This window comes from Tachypleus tridentatus, chromosome 4 (genome assembly GCF_004210375.1).
Source record: "Tachypleus tridentatus isolate NWPU-2018 chromosome 4, ASM421037v1, whole genome shotgun sequence".
NCBI lineage: Eukaryota > Metazoa > Arthropoda > Merostomata > Xiphosura > Limulidae > Tachypleus > Tachypleus tridentatus.
In genome coordinates, this window is record NC_134828.1 from 65949528 (window position 1) to 65972456 (window position 22929).

Genomic DNA, 22929 nt, shown 5'->3' on the forward strand with positions numbered 1-22929 from the left:
CTAATGTTATTCTTTTTAGAATGACAGATAGTAATATATTATATACAAAACTTCATATGTAATATAAGAAAAACAACCAATAATCTACCTTGTGAAACTAATTTTTTTTTTCTAAGATTATAATAATGTATAGTGGCATATGGAAGACTTTATTTGCACAAATATTCATTAGTTTAGGTTTCTAAAGAAAGCCACTAAATAAAGCAAACTTAGAAAATAAAACATTTCAGTTTAAAAAACTCTGCTTTTCACATGTTACAACTGTTATGTGCCTCAAAATGTTAAGCTCGTATAGCTTTTCTTACAAAGATTTGAACTTCGGGTTTACTCTAACTGTGATTGAAGAATATAATCTAATTGTGATGTTGAATTATCTTTGAATAAAAAATGACTTTCTTTAGTCTTGTTTGTGTGAATGTTTATTATATGCTTACATATGCAGTTACATAATATTTCATTAAAATGATTGAAAGTGTGTAAGTAGCTGAAAAGAAAGATATCAATGATATGTTCACTAGGCAGAATAGTAGGTATTGTTAACTAGGGTTTAATTTTCAGACATGGAGAGATAATACAAATTTTTTGTTTATTGAAAATTGTATACTAATTATCATTTTGTCGAGAAATACTGGAATTATAAAAGGTTTTACTTATAGTACTGATATAAACAAAAATATACGGTTTGAAAATTCACTCAATAGAAGAAGATCAATGTATCTACAAACAATTACATTTGAGGGTTAAGTTTTGTTGTTGTTTTTTTCTGGAAAATTGAACCACTTGTTTTCTTACTTATAATGGGATAGAAATATTAATTTGGCATATTTTGTAAGTTTAATTCAACATTTTTAAAGATAAAAGTAGGTGTTCAATTAATATTACTAATTTTTAATAAATTATTCTTCACCAAACAAGTTGTTTAAATTATCCGTTTTTACGTCAGCTTTGATTTCAAACATAGAAAAGAAGTATATTGAAAATAAATTGTTTTTCAACTTATCTCGCTGTATTGAAGAATTTAATTAGAGTTACACAAGTTTCTCGAGTATTCCTGTCATTTTCTTAGAATTAACTTATTTTTACTTAAAACATGAAATAAAATGAAATTACCTATAGGATATAACATTACTTAGTAAAAGGAAAACTAGGTGAGAACCCTGATTTATGGTAGAAGAACAGTTCTTCAATATGGAATCATCAAAATATAAAAAGAACATAATCACTTCAGACTGTTTACATGTGCTTTTTAGATATTTGTAAAATTATTTCAAATGTTTTTAAATTTATCAGCAGGCAATTTGTAATCATGACAAAGAAATCTAGTTTTAAATATTTTTCTTATTCTGGCATTCGCAAAATTTTAAAGGGAGTTGATCCAGAACAACCAATTTTTTATGCTTATAACTAGAATACTGTCACTTAAGAAACATATATAACGCTAGCTTGTTTATGTAATGATGTGTGATATTTCTTAGAATGGCGCCATTTAATAATATGAATTTAACTTATTATTATCTTATACTTTTAATGTATAATAAATTGTTCTTAGAGATTGCTATGATATAAAATAACAATTTCATGTGGTTTATCTTCCACAGACTCAAAATGAAACTACCTCTGTAACCATTTTGTTAATATTTGTGTGCAATGAAAGAACCATCGTGATGACCATCAAGTTTAAGCTCAACTCTGTAACAATCTTCAGCAGTATCTTGAGAACTGAGAGAAACATCATGGTAATAATCATCTAGTTGAGAATAAACCCAATTATGTAATAATCTACACTGATATTTTGTGAACTGAAAAATCACCATGGTAACCGTGTAGTTGCGAATAAACTTTCAGAAGGATAAGATAACTGGTTGATGGAATTAAAAATTTCTTTCTGTTACGGAGATTCAACGAACTGGTTGATACTCATGAAGTTTTCTATTATTTAGTTGACTTTAGTTTGTTTCACGAATAAATGAAATAATGAAACTAGAATTAATAATATAGTTTGTTATATCTAACAGCACAAAACATAAGGCATTTTAATTGAAGGATGTTCACTATTCACATACTTTATTAAAAATTAAAGTAAGTTTAGGTTATAATAAATTATTTTAACATTCAAAAATGTGTTTTAATTTCATCCTAAAACCAGTTGTATTCATCATGAATTTGGTATCGCCTGCAGTTTTGTCAGTTAACTTCATTTATAGAGATAATACATTTAAACACACAATTACAAGAATGAACGTATTCACACGATTAATTTTATAATATTTTTCTTCCATATGGAAAATTTCATTTTACAAATCAGATGAACACAAATGTATCCAACTAAATGTCTGATACGTTTCTATACGCCAATGATATTTTTTGTAAGTACATGGAAAATATTGTGGAGTTTACAAGTTGTGAGATAAAGTAAGCTTTATAGTCAATAACATAAATGCTGGTGCAAGAGATGTTAGAAACGTCTGGGATGTATTTGAAGTGTAAAATGCAACTTTGGATAGAATAAACATACAAGCACATCATGGCTCGGTGGTTAGAGTGCTCGACTCATAATTTGAGGGTCACGGGTTCGAAACCCCGTTACATCAAAACATGCTCGTCCTTTCAGCCGTAGGAGCGCTATAAAGTAACGATCAATACCACTAGTCGTTGGTAAGAGAGTAACCCAAGAGTTAGTGGTGGGTAGTCGTGAGTAGGTGCTTTCACTTTAGTCTTACACTGCTTAAGTAGGGACGGCTAGCGTAGATAGTCCTCTTGTAGTTTTGCGTGCAATTCTAAAACAAAGAAACAATAAATATACATATAGTAAATGCCTACAGTACAGCACTATTTATACATAAATTTTATCGCTATTCAATGTACACTGTAAACGCTTTTCTTACTCTATTGTTCAAAACTGATAATAAAGACCTTTTAAAATGAGTGTGTGTGTTTTCTTTTAGCAAAGTTACATCGAGCTATTTGCTAAGCCCACGTAGGGGAATTGAACCCTTAATTTTAGCATTGTAAATTCGTAAACTTATCGCTGTTCTAGTGGGGTACATTTTAAAATGAACATTTTCATATGGAATGTCTAAAAAACATATGAATAAGACGTATTTTAGCTCGCAGCAAGTAAATCAGAAGGTAACATTCATATGAATAAATTGTCAGGAAAGTTTTGATCACATATGGTTAAATTAACTTGCGGCATAAGAATACAGTAATAATATCCAAGAAAGCAAATAAAAGGTTACGTTAATATAGAAATAAAATGATACAAAAGTTACAACACTATTTAGAAGAAAGTTGATTCAAGTTCTTTATATCAAAATATTAAAGTTTGTTGTTTGTAACTAAAAACTTGGATTTTAGAATCAACAAACTAATAACTCTTCAAAAATTTGAATAATAATTATCAGTTAATACATTAAATGTTCAAAGCATTCTCAACAGAACTTGAAAGTATTCATAATGGAAAATGTATTAACTTGATCTGTTTATTAGAACTGTTTTGAAAATGTTAAAAAATTACTTTTCATTCATATGTTTTTCAGTCCCTTAAATCTCTTGTTTAGACAGGTTAATGACGGGAAATGAAAACTGGATATTTTAAAAACATATTAAGCGCCGCAGACAATGGCTCAGTGCGGGCAAACTAGCTAAAAGTTTGGTTTGTTTTGAATTTCGCGCAAAGCTACACGAGGGCTATCTGCTCTAGCCCCCCCTATTTTTTGTGATTAAGACTATATAAAAGACAGGTAGTCATCACCACCCAGCGCAAACTCTTGGAATATTCTTTTACCAACGAATAGTGGGATTGACCATAATATTATAACACTCATACAGCTGAAAAAGCAATTATGTTTGGTGTGACGGGGTTTCGAACCCAGGACCCTCACATTACGAGTCAAGCGCCTTAACCATTTGGTCAGGCCGAGTCACACCTCTTAAATCTCTACAATTTGTTATTCATTGTACTTACAACATAGGCCCGGCATGGTCAAGCGTGTTAAGGCGTGCGTCTCGTAATCTGAGGGTCGCGGGTTTGCATCCCTGTCGCGCCAAACATGCTTGCCCTTTCAGCCGTGGGGGCGTTATAATGTTACGATCAATCCCACTATTCGTTGGTAAAAGAGTAGCTCAAGAGTTGGCCGTGGGTGGTGATGACTAGCTGCCTTCCCTCTAGTCTTACACTGGTAAATTAAGGACGGCTAGCACAGATAGCCCTCGAGTAGCTTTGTGCGAAATTTAAAACAAACAAACTTACAACATTTTATTGCAAGGATATATATAAATATACTAATATAATTATGTTATTAACGCCAACTACTAGAGTTTCATCACTTGTTTATTTTGATTTAAAAGTAGATTAACGATAGAAATGCGCTGCCTTATCCTTTTAATTTTTTTTTATCAATCATTCGGCATCTCAGATATATGTAAACACTGTATTTACTTTTCACTTTTTCGTTTTAGGAAGGCTCGAATGATCTGCTTTCATTAAATTGTGGTGGTGCTTCCATCTGGATGCTGCTCATCTCGCCCTCTCGCGAGAGCATCTGAAAACATACAGAGATTTTTACCAAGTTGTCGATGGAACGAAATGCCATAGTTGACTGTATAATGAGACAAAAGTGCGATTTCTTTATAAGCTAAAGCTCATATCGATACTTCTTTTCATTTGTAAGCAAATCAAATGACTCATTTGCAAGTTTTAATTTAGAAAAAGATTCGAATATTACATAACATTACCTATAAAGTACAACTGGACTGACGTGCGGAGGTTACGTCCACAAACACACCGGTTTTCTTCGACCAACTCGTAATAAACCTGATTGAGAATTACGCATAGTGATGCGAAGGAAGTGTGGTACAGAGACTAGTGTAGTGTAAGCAGTGGTGCATTCAAAACATTTTACATATGTATCAACTGAGTTCGTAGTTGAAAAAGGTAGGACACGCTTCGTTTCTATTTACACATAAAGTTTTTAAATTATTTTCTCTTTAATATAAGATTTACATACCTGCAAATGACTATTACATTTGTTTAAGTGTGTTCTCTTTATTTAATGACGACATCGGTAAACCTGTACATTTTTGTGAGGTATTCTTTCTTCTTAACACTTGATTCCATTACAGGGGCGTCATTTAAAAAAAAAAGGGGACCTTGAGTCCAGAGGCTCTGAAATTTTCGGCGTTTCAATATTATATCGATCACTATTTTCTATTTCGATTTTTCAAGAAACCAACTGGAGATTTGGGGCTCTGTAAATTAGAAATGGGGCATGGGCTCCGTGTGACAGCACCTAACAACGCCTCTGATCTATTGTATTCTTAAAAACCACTTTCCTGAATCCTTGAACGTTATCGTTTATTTATTTTTATCATGAAATCGTTGATGATTCCATTACTTTATCTGTTCACGTGTTGATTTTATGAAGCTCATGTGGTAGAACGATTTTTTTAAAAATCTTACCGCGTACTTTTTCAATCATTAATTCGATACCGTGATAGAGAGGCGGTTGTCGTTATATATTGGTTAATTTTATAAAATGATTATGAATTATAAATATAGAAAAAACGTAAATATGAGACCGTCTATTACTATAGAGCAACCTAAATTTTATTTAAATGCTTGTCTGTTAACGATAGCATGGAAAGTAATTTAGATTGCTTTTCGGCCTGGCATGGCCAAGCTCGTAAGGCGTGCGACTCGTAATCGGAGGGTCGTGGGTTCGCGCCCGCGTCGCGCTAAACATGCTCGCCCTCCCAGCCGTGGGGGTGTATAATGTGACGGTCAATCCCACTATTCGTTGATAAAAGAGTAGCCCAAGAGTTGGCGGTGGGTGGTGATGACTAGCTGCCTTCCCTCTAGCCTTACACTACTAAATTAGGGACGGCTAGCACAGATAGCCCTCGAGTAGCTTTGTGCGAAATTCCAAAACAAACAAACAAAAAGATTGCTTTTCTCGCTAATGTTTTGTTTGAGTATTAGCACCAAAAGATACCTTCCGTCTAGGGAATTTTTGGAATGATTATTTTGTTCCATGGAATGAAATTAATGTTTATAATGGCTTATTTCAAGCCAAAGGCAAAAAACTAGAGAATGCTGTAGATTCATGATAAGCTAATGTTTGTGTTTTATGTTTATCCAATAAAAAATACACGTTTTTTTAGATGTGATAGTTTTGAATATCAAGGCTTTCTTCAATACACTATTATGTGGTAACACCAATAAATATCAGGTCATCCCTTTAGTAATGTCCGATTTTAGGTTTAGAAAAAGGGAAAGGATTTCAAGCGCTTTTAATGTTATTTAATCAATAATGTATGTTCCATTATTATTAAATACTTCCTGCCAACGATTCACAAGCTTCTGAATGCCACTTCTATAAAATTCTTGGGGTTTGGAGGAAAAGAATGTAGAGAGAGTAGTTTTGACATCTTCATGTGTTTCAAGCTCTTTTCCATCAAGATAGTTCTGCAAACTTCGGAATAGATGATAATCAGATGGGACAAGGCCTGGAGAATAAGGAGGATGTGGAAGTTTTTCCCAGCATAGCTCTTCAATCTTTGTAGATGTGATCCTTGCTGTATGGGGCCGTGCATTATTCTGGTGTAACACAACACCTTTACGATTGATCAAAGCCAGGCCTCTTTTCTTTTAGTACAACATTCAAGCGCTCTAAATGTTGATAGTAGAAGTCTGACGTAATCATTACATTGAGTGGCGGCAACTCAAAGTGGATCACACCAACAATGTCCCACGAAACGCTTAACAAGACTTTTCTAGGGTGGAGGTCCATTTTAAGCTGTGCTTTAGCCAGTGTGGCTTGGCATGGCCAAGTGGTTAAGGCACTTGATTCGTAATTCGAGGGTCACAGGTTCGAATCCACCAAACATGCTCATTCTTTCAGCCGTGGGGGCGTTCTAATATGACGGTCAGTCCCACTATTTGTTGGTAAAAGAGTAGCCCAAGAGTTGGCGTTGGGTGGTGATGACTAGCTGCTTCCCTCTAGTGTTACGCAGCTAAATTAGGGACGACTGGCGCAGATAGCCCTCGTGCAGCTTTGCGCGAAATTCAAAACAAACCAAACTTTTAGCTAGTTTGCCTGCACTGAGCCATTGTATGCGGCGCTTAATATGTTTTCAAAATATCCATTTTTCATTTCAGTCATTAACCTGTCTACAAAAAGATGAGGTACGTTCACAAGAGTGCAGAGAAATGCAAATGTCCACTCTTACTTTAAGGTTGGATTCTGTCAAGTCATGGGGGACGCATTTTCCAAGTTTTGACACCTTTTTAAGCTGTTGCAGATGACGGTGAGCTGTTGAATGGGTTGAATTAAGCTTCTGTGCTAGTTCTTCAACTGTTGCAGCACAATCTTCATCAAGTGTAGCCAGCAGCAAGTCATCATTAAACTCAACAGGACAACCTGAACGTCGTGCATCATTTATGCTGTAGTAGCCTGACCTAAACTTCTGAAACCATCTTCTTTCATTGAAAACAACACACCATAAACACCTTGAATGTTTCGTGTAGTTTCTGCTGCATTATTGCTTTTTCTAAACTCATAAAACATTATATGCCTAATTTGCTCCTCAGACACATCCGTCTTCATAAAGATTTATTTGATTAATGATCTGAAAAAGTGGAATTGGGTTAGTTTCTTTTATTTGTCTGAACATTTTTATATACGTCCTATTACATATTTTAGTCATTAAAGCCTTCTACAAAAACAGAAATGATGATGCACTTTCTGTATTAAGTTTTCGGACAATACTTATGGGATGACCTGATATATAATAAAGAACTTAATAGAAAAGTAGCTTGACAAACGATATACCCTTTTGTATGCGCATAAATGAGTCCTACAATATATAGCTTCACGTGACTTGATGGTTAAGACTTTCGACTCGTACTTAGTATGTTGTGGGATCGAAATCTGTCGCCGATCATGCTTGCCCTTTCAGCTGTGGAGGTGTTCTAATGTGATGGTCAATATCTCATTTATTCATTAGTAAATATTAGCCCTAGAGTTGAAAGTGAGCGATGTTGACGAGCTGCCTTCTCTGCATCTATCATTTCAAAATTATCTAAGGCTAGTGTTGTTAGCTCTAGAGTAATTTTGCACAAAAGTCAATAAACAGTCAGTCCTTCAGAGTATTTAGAAAATCACCCAGTATGCATCTTAACATCTAGTTTAAAATTACAGTTTTTTTTTAAATATTAGAAGCACATGCATGCAAAATAGTAACAATAAGAAATTTCAAAAATCTTCCAATGCAATGCATTTTCTCCATAAGTGTGTAATAACGTGCAGTTTACTGAAGATTACCCCAGCTTACTTCGACATTATACTTGAGCCCACAAAAAGTTTGAAGTAACGGTGAAAACATAATTGTAGAATTTACGAAAACATTTCTTTTTCTGTTCCCCTAAACTTCTTTCCATGCTTTAGTATCATGAATTATTGAATCATTTGCGCCACATAATAAAGCAGGTTTCAGGATTATTTGTTGTCAGGTATTACTGTCATATTCTGCTTTTCGGTGGATGTTAGTTAACAACAGAACATCCTGATTAATGAACTTCAATTCTTGATTACTGAAAGTCGAATATTCGTCCACGAGAACAGCAGTTTGCAGCTCGAGAGTAGATCGATAGCATATACATCCACGAATTTATTCTAGATCCATTTTTGTCCTTTCTTCAATAGTAAAAATACACCCTTTATCATTACGTCTCATTGATTATTTGTTTTACTGATGATAAAATAGTTTTCTTTATTGACATAAGGGTCTTCTGGTTCACTGTCAGTAACAGATATTAATCTTCCACTTCAGTTTTGTTTAACACCTTTTCTTACATACACCCTTATGCAAATTAATTGAAAAAAATGGTCATTTTAAAATATTTTCAGCATGGCGGCCGGTGTGGGCTCGCTGGACCCGCTGATTTCCTTTAATAGTCATTTTTTCACACAGACGGCATCATTAGCTGTGTTTTACAGTATGGTCGATATATTTTTGGGATACATGACGAAATTTTGAGGAATATTACGTCATTCGATATTGCGTTAAATGGACAAGGAGACCAGTCAAAAAACTTCTTACCAACTCGAAGAAGAAAAACCGGTATCAATGGGGTATGAAATACAAGAACTGGATGCAAGAACAATGGAGGAAGGTGTTATTCAGTGACGAGACTCATTTCGTCGTACAGGGTCAAAGAAGTCTGCATGTTCGCAGATTTCCAGCTGAGAAACTTCGAGAATCTCACATCAATCAGTTCGTAAAACATCCCTTGAAGAAGATGTTTTGGGGCTTTTTCAGCTACTATGGCGTCGGAGGCTCATATATCGTAGGAGATATGATGGGAGGACCACAGTACATCGAAGTTTTGCAGAGAAGAGTCGTTCCAGAATTGAAAAAGAGATTTCCATGTGGATCTGGCATTTTTCAACAAGATCTGGCTCCGTGCCACACATCGAAACTTGTGAAGAATTTTATGACTACAACGCGAATAAAGGTGCTGGACTGGCCTGAAAACTCTCCAGCCTTAAATCTTATTGAAAATTTTTCGGTTATTTGTAAAGAAAGACTTCGGGGAAAAGACTGTACTACGAAAGATAAGCTAATTGAGGCCATAATTGAGGTGTGGTACCGCGATCCAAAAATTAGTAAAGATTGCAGTCAACTCATGGACTCGGTGCCAAAGGGGATTAATGATCTTCTGAAAAATAAAGGCGGTCATATTATGTATTAATTTTTGAGTAATTTTTGGATTCTCAGAAATAAAATGCAAAAAAATTGAAAAAATCGTAATTTTTCGTCTTGTTTCAATTAATTTGTACAAGGGTGCAATTTTATAGAGACATTCTTGGTTATTTCGGTGACAAAGTATTAACTTTCAACTATATTTCATGTTTTGCTTTTGTTTTCGGAATCAACTTGATTTACGAGGTCTGTTAAAAAAATACGTGGACAGACGTCATAAAACAAAATGTACTTTATTTAGAAGTTACAGGTCTGGGACCCCTTCAAAGTACTCTCCTCCCCAACGCACACACTTATCCCAACGGTGTTTCCACTTGTTGAAACAGTCCTGGTACGCTTCTTTTGTAATGTCCTCCAGCTCCTTCGTCGCATTTGCCTTAATCTCGGGAATTGTCTCAAATCTTCTTCCTTTCAAGGGTCTTTTGAGTTTGGGGAACAAGAAAAAATCGCAAGGAGCAAGGTCAGGTGAGTAGGAGGGTGGGGAAGAACAGTGATCGAGTGTTTGGCCAAAAACTCACGAGTTCTGAGGCACAAATTTCGCAGCAACGCGGTGCATCTTCAATTTTTCGGTCAAAATCTCGTAACAAGATCCAACTGATATTCCACACTCTTCAGCAAGCTCCCTGACAGTCAGACGTCGACTTGCCCGCACCAGGGTGTTGATTTTATCGACGTGTGGGTCGTAAGTTGACGTGGAAGGACGTCCAGGACGCTCATTATCTTCAATGGACTGTCGACCATCCTTAAGACGTTCATGCCACTTGAAACATGCCGTACGCTTCATAGCAACATCACCGTAAGCCGTGTTAAGCATAGCAAAAGTTTCAGTCGCAGATTTTACAAGTTTAACACAAAATTTCACAGCAAGTCGTTGCTCCTTCAGGTCATTCATTCTGAAATCCGCCAAACGAAAAAATCGCACTTCACTTAAAACCGCGTAGCTAATACACAAATGAAGATATCTGCAATCGGGAAATGGCGTCGTAATCAGCTGATCTGTGCGAACCTAGCGACAACAAGCGGATTCCCCTGGAACCAACTGGAGCCGCGCAATTCAAACAGTCCGCGTATTTTGTGAACAGCCCTCGTATTCATGATCAGAATCTTCTTTCTCACAACTCTTTGATTTTATGTTTATTATTTTATTTTAGGATTGACCATTCTTCATCTTACTGACTATCACAATAACAAAGAAAGAGCAGCCTTTAATCTGAGGTGACTTTATTTTTTTATATATTTTCTACTGTGACACATGGCAGTATCCCATAGGAAGCAGCGTGAACCATCTTACTCGAAATGTTAGTGGTCATTCTGCCCTTGTATAAATACAAACATTCTCAATGATTACTTTATTTATTACTTTTGAATAGTACTGTTGTATTCGTTGGATGTTACGTCACGCACATATAGGTAATTTTTACACGATTGCACATCCTCACTGCTAGTTTTGTTAGGTTTACGTCTACAATTGTAAAAATTCATCACCCAAGGACAGATGTGTGACTTTAATGTTCTATGTGTTTCAACGAGAAGAGTTCTCGCTCTAAGCACGTAACGTATTTATTTGCAAATATCGTTGTACAAGTCAGATTGGTGTTTCTCGTTTGTGTATATATCAAGAAGTATTCGGCACGTGGGTGGAAAATGACTGTAACATCTGCTCTTTTAGCAAATAAGAATTATATCAGATTTTTTAACTCTAAAATAAAAGTTGAAGGGAAACGGAAGGCTTTTTCGGCGTTCATACTCATTTTTAGGAACTTCTTTAATATTTAAATCTTATGAATAAGTTGCAGCTTATTATTTATCTCGTGGGACAGTGGACAAAAATGGTGCAAATGGTGCAAGATTCGAGACAATGTTGCCACTGAACATTTTGTTGCGCATTGAGGTATGGGCGGCTCATCCCTTTGTTACAATATAGGGCTGGGTAGGGCTCTGTGGCGACAAGTGCTGCTCATATGCTGCTTTTCCTCTAACCAGAAATCTAAAATTTAGTAATTCAGTGACGATTATACCTAAACCATAGGTGTCTCTTACCTATCCATTTAGTTCATGTACATACGATATGACTTTCAGGTAAAAAATATCAAGTACTTAACATCAATACTGTTTTACTTTATAAAACACTTGCTAAATTTAGTATACACAGTTGTTCACAGCTAAAGTAGTTTCCAAATTGTAGTGCACGTAGTGATTTAAGAGTTTCATAGATACCAAACGTTGCACTTGAATACATTTCATTTATGATACGATGCATAATATAGCCATTCTGCTTTCCCATCCAACTTTGACGCCATATTTCGTTTTTTAATACACTTTACTCTTTTTACTTTGTTTTAACATTAGCTGTTTTCAGTTGACCAGTGACCCCCTAGTAGCACAGTACAATGGTACAAAAAGAAGGCCTCCAACTCAGTGGTACAGTGGTATGTCTTCGGACTCACAACGCTAGAAACCGGGTTTCAGTACCTGAGGCGTGCAGAGCACAGATATTCCATGGTGTAGTTTTATGCTTAAACTACAAATAAATTTAAACACAGGAAGTGAGAACTTTCGGTATGGTGAACGTTTCACGTATTTCTTCGATATTTTTCTTTATGTGTGTGGGCCAACTACTGACATCTATAATACTGTCATTTGTTTGTTTATTTTAGCACACAAGAGGCTACTTGAGCTCTGCCCACCGTTTTGAATGCTATGGATTTTAGTGTTGTAAGTCTGTAAATTTACCGCTGATCCACACAAAACCATTCTCTCGAAGGCTTGGTGTCAGAAATTTTGTTTGGTTTGGTTTATTTTGAATTTCGCGCAAAGCTACTCGAGGGTTAACTGCGCTCGCCGTCACTAATTTAGCAGTGTAAGACTAAAGGGAAAGCAGGTAGTCATCACCACCCACCGCCAACTCTTGGGCTACTGTTTTATCAACGAATAGTGGGATTGACCGTCATATTATTACGCCTCCACGGCTGAAAGGGCGAGCATGTTTGGTGCGACGGGGATTCGAACCCGCGACCCTCAGATTACGAGTCGAACACCTTAACCCACCTGGCCATGCGGGGCCTGTGTAGGAAATAGAATGAGCATTTTTGTTTCGTTCCTCTCTTTCTTTTTTTTTCAGCTAATATTAACAACTTTTTCAGAAGATTAATAAGGAACACACCTGATTACAAACACTTTACTCTTTTATGAAATAATCCTCCTGTTCACCGGTAGGACAGTGGTAAGTTTGCAGGTTTACAATGCAAAAATTCAGGGTTCAATTTCTTAAGGTAGACCCGCTAGATAACGCAATGTGATTTTGCTCTAGATTAAATAAACAAATAAGCCCTGTCTAGGGCTCGGGGGTGGGTGCTTAATTACAAACAAACAAACTACTTGAAGGAAAATGCTTAAGTTAGACGTTTTGAGCCCAGATGTCAATGTGGATTAATTCAATAAGTTAGTCAAGCATATATAAAAATCCAGAAATTTCGTTCATATTATTTTCGTGTATATTCAAAGTTGCCCTTATAAAGGTGTAAGCTTGTGATTGATTACAAATATACTGTCCTTCAAAATCTCTGTCAAAATAATGTTTGTTGGCTTTTCAGTTTGGATTAAATTATCACATTTTAAAGTTATTTATATCACGGCTTTCAGTAAAGGTTTTTTTGGGGTTGTACATCTGGTTAAATAAAAAATATACTGTTGTGTAGCAGGTTCTAAAGTCTTGTATTTTTTGTAAACAACTTGCTAAATAAGTTCCACAAACAGAACTATGTCATTGTCAGGTTGTGCTGAGAAAACATAATCTACGAAAATAGCAATATGCCAATTAATTTGTTCAGTGGTTCACAAACCTAATGAAACTTAAATGTTTACACATAAACATATCGCCTCATTATTATATTGAGGCTGAGAAACAAACGCTATAGTTCCAATGTAAATTGCAGTTTGGTAAAATTAACAAGTTTTATTTAATTTTTCTCAAAGCTGTTCGATGGCTATCTACACGAGCCGTCCACAATTCTGAAGTCGCAGACCAAACGAAATACAGCTATTTACCTCCACCGATCCTGTTACCAACAAAAAGTAAATTTGATCGTAATATAATGACGCCCCTACCACTGAAAAAGCGAGCATATTTGATGAATAGATTTGAACCCACGGCTCATTGATTGTCCTACTTACAGGACGAAACGGTAGAAACTCTTACACTATCAGCCATTTTTCCAATCAGTTTTTGGCCCTTTCCATAACCCACTTCATGAAGTGAGTAAAAATTAATTATTTGTTTGATTAAAAATAATCAGTTCGTTACAAAAAAACAAAAGGTTTCATATTCACCAACAGTGCTAGCAAAAGTATTGTTAAGACCTCACACTGTTGATTTAATTAGCTTTGATGTAAAAAGAAGAAAAAAAGGTGTGAGTGAGCTAATTAAAGTGTATTATATAGATATATACATGCATGTACGTGATTCAACGGTAACTCTGAAGGCTTGTAACGTTAGGTATTGGGCTTCAATACCCACTGTGGGCAAAACAGTGTTTCTCTGTGATAAACAACAAATACACATACTTATCACTGCTTGCAGTTCTTATAAGTACTAATGTAAAGGTATTGGTCAAAATTTTCCACTAGATGGTACTAAAAAAAACATATTCATAAATAATAGCCAGTTTAGTTTGAATTTCGGGCGAAGCTACTCAAGGGTTATTTGTGTTAGCCGTCCCTAATTTAGTAGTTTAAGACCAGAGGGAAAGCAGCTAGTCATCACAACTCAACGCCAACTTTTGGACTACTCTTCTCCCAACGAATAGTGGGATTGACTGTAACATTATAACGCCCTCACGGATAAATGGGTATGTTTAGTGTGACGGGGATTTGAAACCGAGACCCTCGAATTATGAGTCGAGTGCCTTAACCACCAAGCCATGTCGGGCCAGCCACTAACTATATTTAAACATTTCAGTGTATGCTGGACAGTCCTTTTACAGGTACTAAGTATTGAAACTTTGCAGTTAGTTTTTATCACAAGACGCTATGGAGCCTGACAGTATTAATTTATCTAACATTATAACAAAACAAAGCAAAATAAATTATATCACCAGTAGTAAATTAAGAGTTTAATCCCCAAAAAGAACAACAAACACAAAAGCCATTATGTGTTTTAAGTTCCTGATACAAAAGGAAAATAATACGTTATAAAGGCCTAGGTAAATGCTTTGTTTATTTTCTTCGACAACAAACACCAAAATTATTGTAAAAAATACTCATATAAAAAGTGTGTATCGAAACGTAGAATATTCTTAAGCCTAATTTCTTTCGTCACTTAATTAACATAATGACCATAAAGGAATGATGGAAGATTTTTATACAAAGTAAGTACGAAATGTATTCAAGTTCTATTTTGAAGAATATACGTGTATCAAAATATCACAACAGTGTTTATAGCCTAGTTTCATAATGGCGGTTTCCATAGGCAACAATTCCCATTGTGTGTCTTCGAGCTACAACAGCTGGATAACGTCACCTGTTATATAACAGTTTTTTCGCAGTTTCGAAATCATGAAAACTAGAGGCCTTTAAAAATCTATAAACCCGAGATCCTTAAATTTATAAGTGTACGTTTGACCTCATGACCCTAAATAAATATATAATTAGCTGCAATATGTAGGCTTACGTGTTATTCCGAGTTTCATCTGTAATGGATTTACTATTACGTGTTTATTTTAATATCGATGCTTGTTTTAGTTTGGTGTATATTTGGAAGTGCATGTGGCTTGTTGTTTTAAATGTGTGTTGCAAAATTCCTGCCCATTCTCTAAATTTATAGAAGATTCTAGAGTGTAAGAATCAACAATGTACTATATGTGTAAGTGAAATATTCTTGCTAACTGAACTTTCAGGAACCTCGCCTAAAGTTTATAAACCGATGCGTCAAGAGACAGTTTTCATAATATTGTTCGTTTGCTACAGTTAGTATACTATAAACCTCGGAAGCTATAACATTGATTAACGCTTATTAATCGGGAAACTACAGATATATGACCAGGAACGTCTATAGATTTCGAAAATTATAAACCCTTTTAACTTCAGTGAATCAATTTTGGGCGGTAGTATTTGTACAAAAACATTGGATATTTTCGTCGGAAAAACTCTCGTGTTAAGGGATAGCTAGCTACCAGTTAACTGTACTGCATCAATATCAACTCAAAGTTATTCGCTCATCGTGAACCGTCGATAAAATATTCATTTCCAAACCAAATAGAATACTCAGTACTGTTTGTAAGTTTATAAATCTTTTGTATATAAGTCATTATTTGTAATAACTATTTGTATTAACTGTTATTATAACTAGTATCGTTGTTTGTATATTAAAATATATTTGTGTTAAGAAAGAAAGTTGTGTGTATCAATCTTGTTGGCAAATATCATAAATTTAATATATATCGACTTTTAATTAACTTATAAACTAGAAACAAAATGTCCGGCTATTTGAAAACATAATACGTAACACGTCGTTATGCTCATCTCGTTCTTATTTATTTTAATTTTATAGTTAACCAGTTCACTGACGGAATATATCACCATGCCTACAATAAAGTATTGGTTTGTTGGTTTGTCAATCTGACCTGTTTTTAATTTTAGTCATAAAGACCAATAAATTAGCCAAACCGTCTAAAAATATTTTTCTTGCGTTATAACTCTTAAACAACTATTATGATTGCATGTTTATTATTCAAACAACTTGATTATGCTATGCGAGAAAATAATTAGTGATCAAGTTGGTAACGAAGAGATTGACGTTCATAGTTATCGCTAACTTTTGGCATTGCGTGATGTTACACAATGTGTTACTGGCCTCCTATTCTTGTTTGTTTATTAAGCACAAAGCTACTTAATGGATTAGCTATACTTTGCCCACGCAGGTAACAAAACCTGATTTTTAGCATAACTTACCTCTGCTTCACAAGAAAACTATTTCTTATTTCAGTAAAAGGGAATTGTGATTAAACGTATTTTCGAACTCACAACCGTAAATAAGTAGATAGCTATAGTTTGTAGGCTGCGTTTTATCCAAAGTTCCTGGTGATGAGTGTAAAATATAAAAGATATATATATTAGTATATTTTATTAGATTGAAACTATTTACTAAACACGGGGTTCTATGTTACGCAGGTCGTCGAATTTGAAGTGGTATAAATAATAAGAATAAAACTAAGATCGACTGATGCAAGTTTTACTTTTGACCTTTTTTCTGTCTTTTTTTTTGCATGTTTAAAGTTTTTCAAAAAGTCTGGTTGACAAAAAATGTTCTTTTTTCAATCTGAAAACATATTAATTTACACAATGTAACAAAACACTCATGTCATGCAAGTATCTAATTATGACAACTTCCTTTTCAGTGACGTACAAACACGTAACACAAAAACAAGTTACTATTAGCAACGGTTTCTTCATCGGGTACTATTTTAATAACCTAACAAGTTTAGCCTGACCATCTTCACAATACTCAAATATGTTAAAAACAAACTAATTCAATAAAGGAAATAAAACTTTATAATTAAGTCGCACAGCTACGAGTTAATAAACAGTCTATTCAACCACTCATTAGTGTGTTTTATACATTAAACTTTAATCTGCTGAAAGAAGAAAAAAAAGAGAGAGAGAGATCTGAATATCTGTAACGTAATTGTTCGGCTATAACCACCATTACAATACATTAACCTTTCGTGATTTCTGTACTTTTTGTTTAATCGATTTTTATTTGCTTTGTTCATCGGTTTAGCTATCGGAAAGTAAAGAACTTTCAGATAATGCCACGTGTTGAACTGTGAGGCTTGAGGGAAAGCTTCTATTCTCGCACTAGTTTCTTCAAAAACAAACAAGAGAATTTTATAAAGATAGACGTACTTGAATCGTTTATGCATAGCGAATGGTGAGACACGACATTATCACCAGCATTGTTCACTACAGAGTACATGAACAAGGCAACAGTCTTGTCTACGTTTTCAACAAACATGTTATTGATGAGTCAGTCTTCACAAAGTGCTTTTGATATTTCTTTGGATTGTTTTATTGTTTTGGTTTCGAGAATAATAATCGTGATTGTTAGGTTTCGAGAGTAATAATCCTTTTCTTCTGTAGTATTAGTAATACAATTTTTTATCTTGTGGCCATGACGTTACCAAGATACACTAGTTGTGATAGTGTAACCTTGCAGATGTACGCTATAGGAGTAAATAATTTGATTCTGTGTTACAAAGTGGAGAAAACAGATTAATGAAATGGGTTATCTTCTAGCAGTTACAAGTTTTCAAGAATTCTTAAACCAGAGGATCACATATTTTCACTGAAATATGATACATTTAAGATTTTTTTATATAACTTTTAGAGTTGCCACTTGCTCGAGGCCTGTCATGAGCTGGTGATTAGGGCATTAGATTGGTTTGTTTGTTTGGTTTGTTTTGGAATTTCGCACAAAGCTACTCGAGGGCTATCTGTGATAGCCGTCCCTAAGTTAGCAGTGTAAGACTAGAGGGAAGGCAGCTAGTCATCACCACCCACCGCCAACTCTTGGGCTACTCTTTTACCAACGAATAGTGGGATTAACCGAAACATTATAACGCCCCCACGGCTGGGAGGGCGAGCATGTTTGGCGCGACTCGGGCGCGAACCCGCGACCCTCAGATTACGAAGCGCACGCCTTAACGCACTAGGCCATTCCGGGCCCAGGACATTAGATCTGCAGTACGCAATTCGGCGGATCGAAACCCGTCACTGAGCATGATCACCCTGTCAGCTGTGGAGACGTTCTGATATGACAGCTAATCCCAGTTTTATTTGATAAAGAGCAGCCCACGAGTTGGCGGTGGGTAGTGTTGACTAACCGCCTTTCCTCTGTCCATAACTTCATAATTAGGTCCTTATCTCAACCCCATAATGCTTAGTAGTCATACATTTTCTTTTAAAGTAAAAATTTTACCTTATTTGAAATTTTTGCTTATAGTGTTTATTTGTTACACACTTTAAGTGAAAATATAATGTCAGATTATGTCACTACTTCATCCCCTTGTTTGTTTATCACATACCTTTTTTAAAATGGACAGTTGATGTATTATTAAGTTCCACTCCAAATGAAAGGATTTTAAAACTCTGTTGTTATTTGTATACGAAAAAGTTCATAAGCGAGCAATGATTATCTGTAAGCAAAGTAAATTGTATTTTTCTTTTCACTTTCACTAAGAGCATTGGTTAGAAATTTTAATATGTACAGTTCTATTGTTCTTAATTTTAATTATTGTACTTTTATTGTACAGATAGTTTTTATTATTAGCTGCAATCTATGAACATAGTGAGATATCATTGGGTTTTTGGCCAAAAACATCGTTAACAGCGAGGATATTCAAGCGATTAAAGAATGCATTCTAACATTTATAAGTAATAGCATAAGAACAATATATGTAACGATATATATTCATTAACTTTTACATTTGGTAGTTTTGATTGAAAACGTATATTTTTTTAAGTCCTTATATTGTTTGTTTTTCTTCAGAAATGAACTAAAATCGCAGCTTGCTGGAATATTCACACACATTTAGGCCTAAATTTGGGATAAAAAAAAAAAGAGTTATATTTTGAAAATGAATCTTTCTAGTCGAATAACTTGAACAAGGTATTTTCACGAAGTTTTGAAAATTCAAAGTTATAGCCATCATAATTGCTATAAAAATATTTGAACACGCAGAAAAATACGAACTTTAATGCAAAATCAAAAATGAAATAACAGATTTTCTTCTTTTTAAGTTAACAGCAACAACAGCGGGATATTCAACTGATTAATCAATGCTTTCTGCTATGTAATAATATAAGAATAGTATAGTTTATTACCAAACGGAACTTTTGTTTTGCGCTAAGTAGATTGCTTGCTCTGATGGGAAATGTATATTAATCAAATACGTATGGAAACATGATGTAAGTTGAGTTACAACATTCTATACTTTTCAGCAAAGGCGACGTTGAATATAGTATATACGAAATGTTTCATCTCAATGTTTGATGATGGAGTCGGTACATTTTAGTGTGAAACTGTTAAAGTCCATGATTCATTGTGATAGTTTATCTGTTGGTTATTACTTTTCCACATCTGTTAAATTTTTTTATAGTTTTTAAGTTCTTGAGAGAAAATAGCATGGTGGTTAGGGTGTTCGGTTCACTATCAGTGGGGCGCAGTTACGAATTGTCGTCACCGAAGATGCTCGGCCTTTCAGCTGTGGGGGAGTTATAATGTTATGGTCAATCCCGCTATTAGTTGGTAAAAATAGACATCCAAGAACTGGCCGCGGGTGCTGTTGACTAGCTGTCTTCCTTATTATTGCTAAATTAGTGACGGCTAGCGTAAATAGTTTTGGATTAGCTTTGCCCAAAGCTTAACACAAACCAAACTAATCTTAAGAGAACAAGCGTCGACTATGTTGCTTAATGACTTTTACTTTTCTGCTTACTGATATAAAAAAAGTCCGTAAGAAAATTTTTTCTTTCTATTCCAAGTTTATTCTGAAATTGTGTAATATTATAATGGAGCGATTAAAGAAAAATCGCAATCGACGAAATACACGTTTTAGGACTGTTATTAATTTCACGTGCAATGTTCGAACGAAAACCTAATTCCTGGAGGAAGAGTCTATTGTGTTCGATAAAATATCGATCATCACTTTACACGAGCAGAACAATCATCTAACGGATGACTTCTTCCTCTCCCTGGAGATCTAATCCTCATCAGGAATCAGTTCTCTGCTGTAGTTAGGTCATTTAAAGTTACAGAAGAGCGCAGAGTTCTGTGAATGTCTTACATATCAAATAAAATAGCGCTCTCGCATTCTCTTCACTGTTTCGTTTAGATATGATTTGGAAGTACCTTTAAGGTGGAATAACAAAATAAGAACAACGTATGTTTAAATAATACTTATTTTTATTAAACCCATTATAATTTTTCTAACAATGTCTTAACTGTCACGATTTTAACTCTGAAATTATAATTGTTCTTGTAATTTGGAAATAATTTAAAAGCGATATTTGTTTTGTTGTTTTTTAATTTCGCGCAAAGCTACTCGAGGGCTATTTGCGTTAGCCGTCCCTAATTTAGCGGTGTAAGACTAGAGGGAAGGCAGGTAGTCATCATCACCCACCGCCAACTTTTGGGCTACTCTTTTACCAACGAATAGCAGGATTGACCGTCACATTATAACGCCCCCACAGCTGAAACGGCGAGCATGTTTAGTGTGACGGGGATTCAAACCCGCGACACTCAGATTACGAGTCGAGTGCCTTAACCACCTGGCCATGCCGGACCAGACGTTACAGTATAATTCCATCACGGCTGAAAGAGCATGTTTGGTGTGACGACGATTCGAACCCGCGCCCCTCAGATTAAGAGTCAATTGCTTAAAAGAGATGTAGTGTGCCGGACAGAAATCTTGTTCCCTTTGTCACTAGAAAGAAAAGAATGAAACTAACTGTCAAATAGCTGAAGTGAGAACATATATCTGAGAGATGATTTCAGGAGTTCCTCTTTTTAACTTGTTTTTTTCAACTCGAATATTGCATGATTTATCATGCTGTACATATTCGTTCATTTCATGCGAAATATTTTTGCCGCCATGAAGAGCAATAGATTTGTATTGATGTGATGCGTCTCGCTTTCAGTCATAATTAGAGACCCGGCATGGCCAGGTGGGTTAAGGCATTCGACTCGTAATCCGAGTGTCGTACCGAACATGCTCGCCTTTTCAGCGGTGGGGGCATTATAATGTGATGGTAAATCCCACTATCCGTTGGTAAAAGAGTAGCCCAAGACTTGGCAGTGGGTAGTGATGACTAGCTGCCTTCCCTCTAGTCTTACACTGCTAAATTACGGACGGCTAACGCAGATAGGTCTCGAGTAGCTTTGCGCGAAATTTAAAAAAAAAAAACAAACAATCTTTCTTCAGTCATAATTCTCCAGCTTCCCCTCATTTTAAATTAAAAAACTGCTAGAAAACAAACTGTTTTTGTAATTTGTATCTGTACAAACTTTTGCTTTATTTCATTAAATACTTTTAAGAGGAAACAAAACAAATTGAGATATTGTAGAGATAAAGTTCATTATGAACAATAGAAAAACTTTAACAACAGATATGCCCAAGTATATGATTTATACTTCCTAATCAATAAGATATATAGATTATCTTTTGGTGTATTTTATTATATTATCGTGATAGATATTCGCATAGAACGTAAAAGTAGTTTAAGGGAAACGCATTTCGTTTTAATTCTATTAGTGTGTGTTTGTGTGTGTTTTTATAGCAAAGCCACATCGGATTATCCGCTGATTTTAGCGTAGTAAATCGATAGGCTTACCGCTGTTCCAGCGGAGTATCGAATCCTATTGGACATGAAGTTGTATTTTAAAGAAGTATTTGTTCTTAGAATGTGTTTTAGCTGGAATAAATATATTATGTTTCATATAGATAAAGGTCAAAGGTTTATTTGAGAGTAAAGCTCAAATTAACTCGGTAAAGGTGGATAGACTTTCACTACAAGGTATACTTTTAGAGAAATTGGGAGAATTAGTTTGTATCAAGGCACTATAAGGTATACTCTTATAGTAGTTGGGAGTATTAGTGGGTATTCAGGTGTACTGCTTTACAGTGTTGAGAATAGCCATATCTTTCTCACTTATAACATAAACCATTTAGTTGCGTAAGATGTTACAACGATCAAGCCAGTATGTGTAACATAGTGAGATGTTACAACGATCAAGCCAGTATGTGTAACATAGTGGGATGTTACAACGATCAAGTCAGTATGTGTAACATAGTGGGATGTTACAACGATCAAGTCAGTATGTGTAACATAGTGGGATGTTACAACGATCAAGTCAGTATGTGTAACATAGTGGGATGTTACAACGATCAAGCCAGTATGTGTAACATAGTGGGATGTTACAACGATCAAGTCAGTATGTGTAACATAGTGGGATGTTACAACGATCAAGTCAGTATGTGTAACATAGTGGGATGTTACAACGATCAAGTCAGTATGTGTAACATAGTGGGATGTTACAACGATCAAGTCAGTATGTGTGGGAAAGTCCATGTGGCGTCACTTAAGCTCACATATTTCTACTTTTGTTTT

General features: G+C 35.1%; 1 protein-coding gene across 2 annotated transcripts in view; it reads left to right on the top strand.

Moving 5' to 3' along the window:
* The first annotated feature begins 4559 nt into the window (after nucleotides 1–4559).
* LOC143249331 (arrestin domain-containing protein 2-like) overlaps nucleotides 4560–22929 on the top strand; it is a 93480-nt gene continuing 75110 nt past the window's right edge. For both annotated transcript variants that reach the window (XM_076498978.1, XM_076498977.1), the window contains exon 1: nucleotides 4560–4936. The gene's annotated coding sequence lies outside the window, so the exon portion shown is untranslated. The remainder of the gene's footprint in view (nucleotides 4937–22929) is intronic.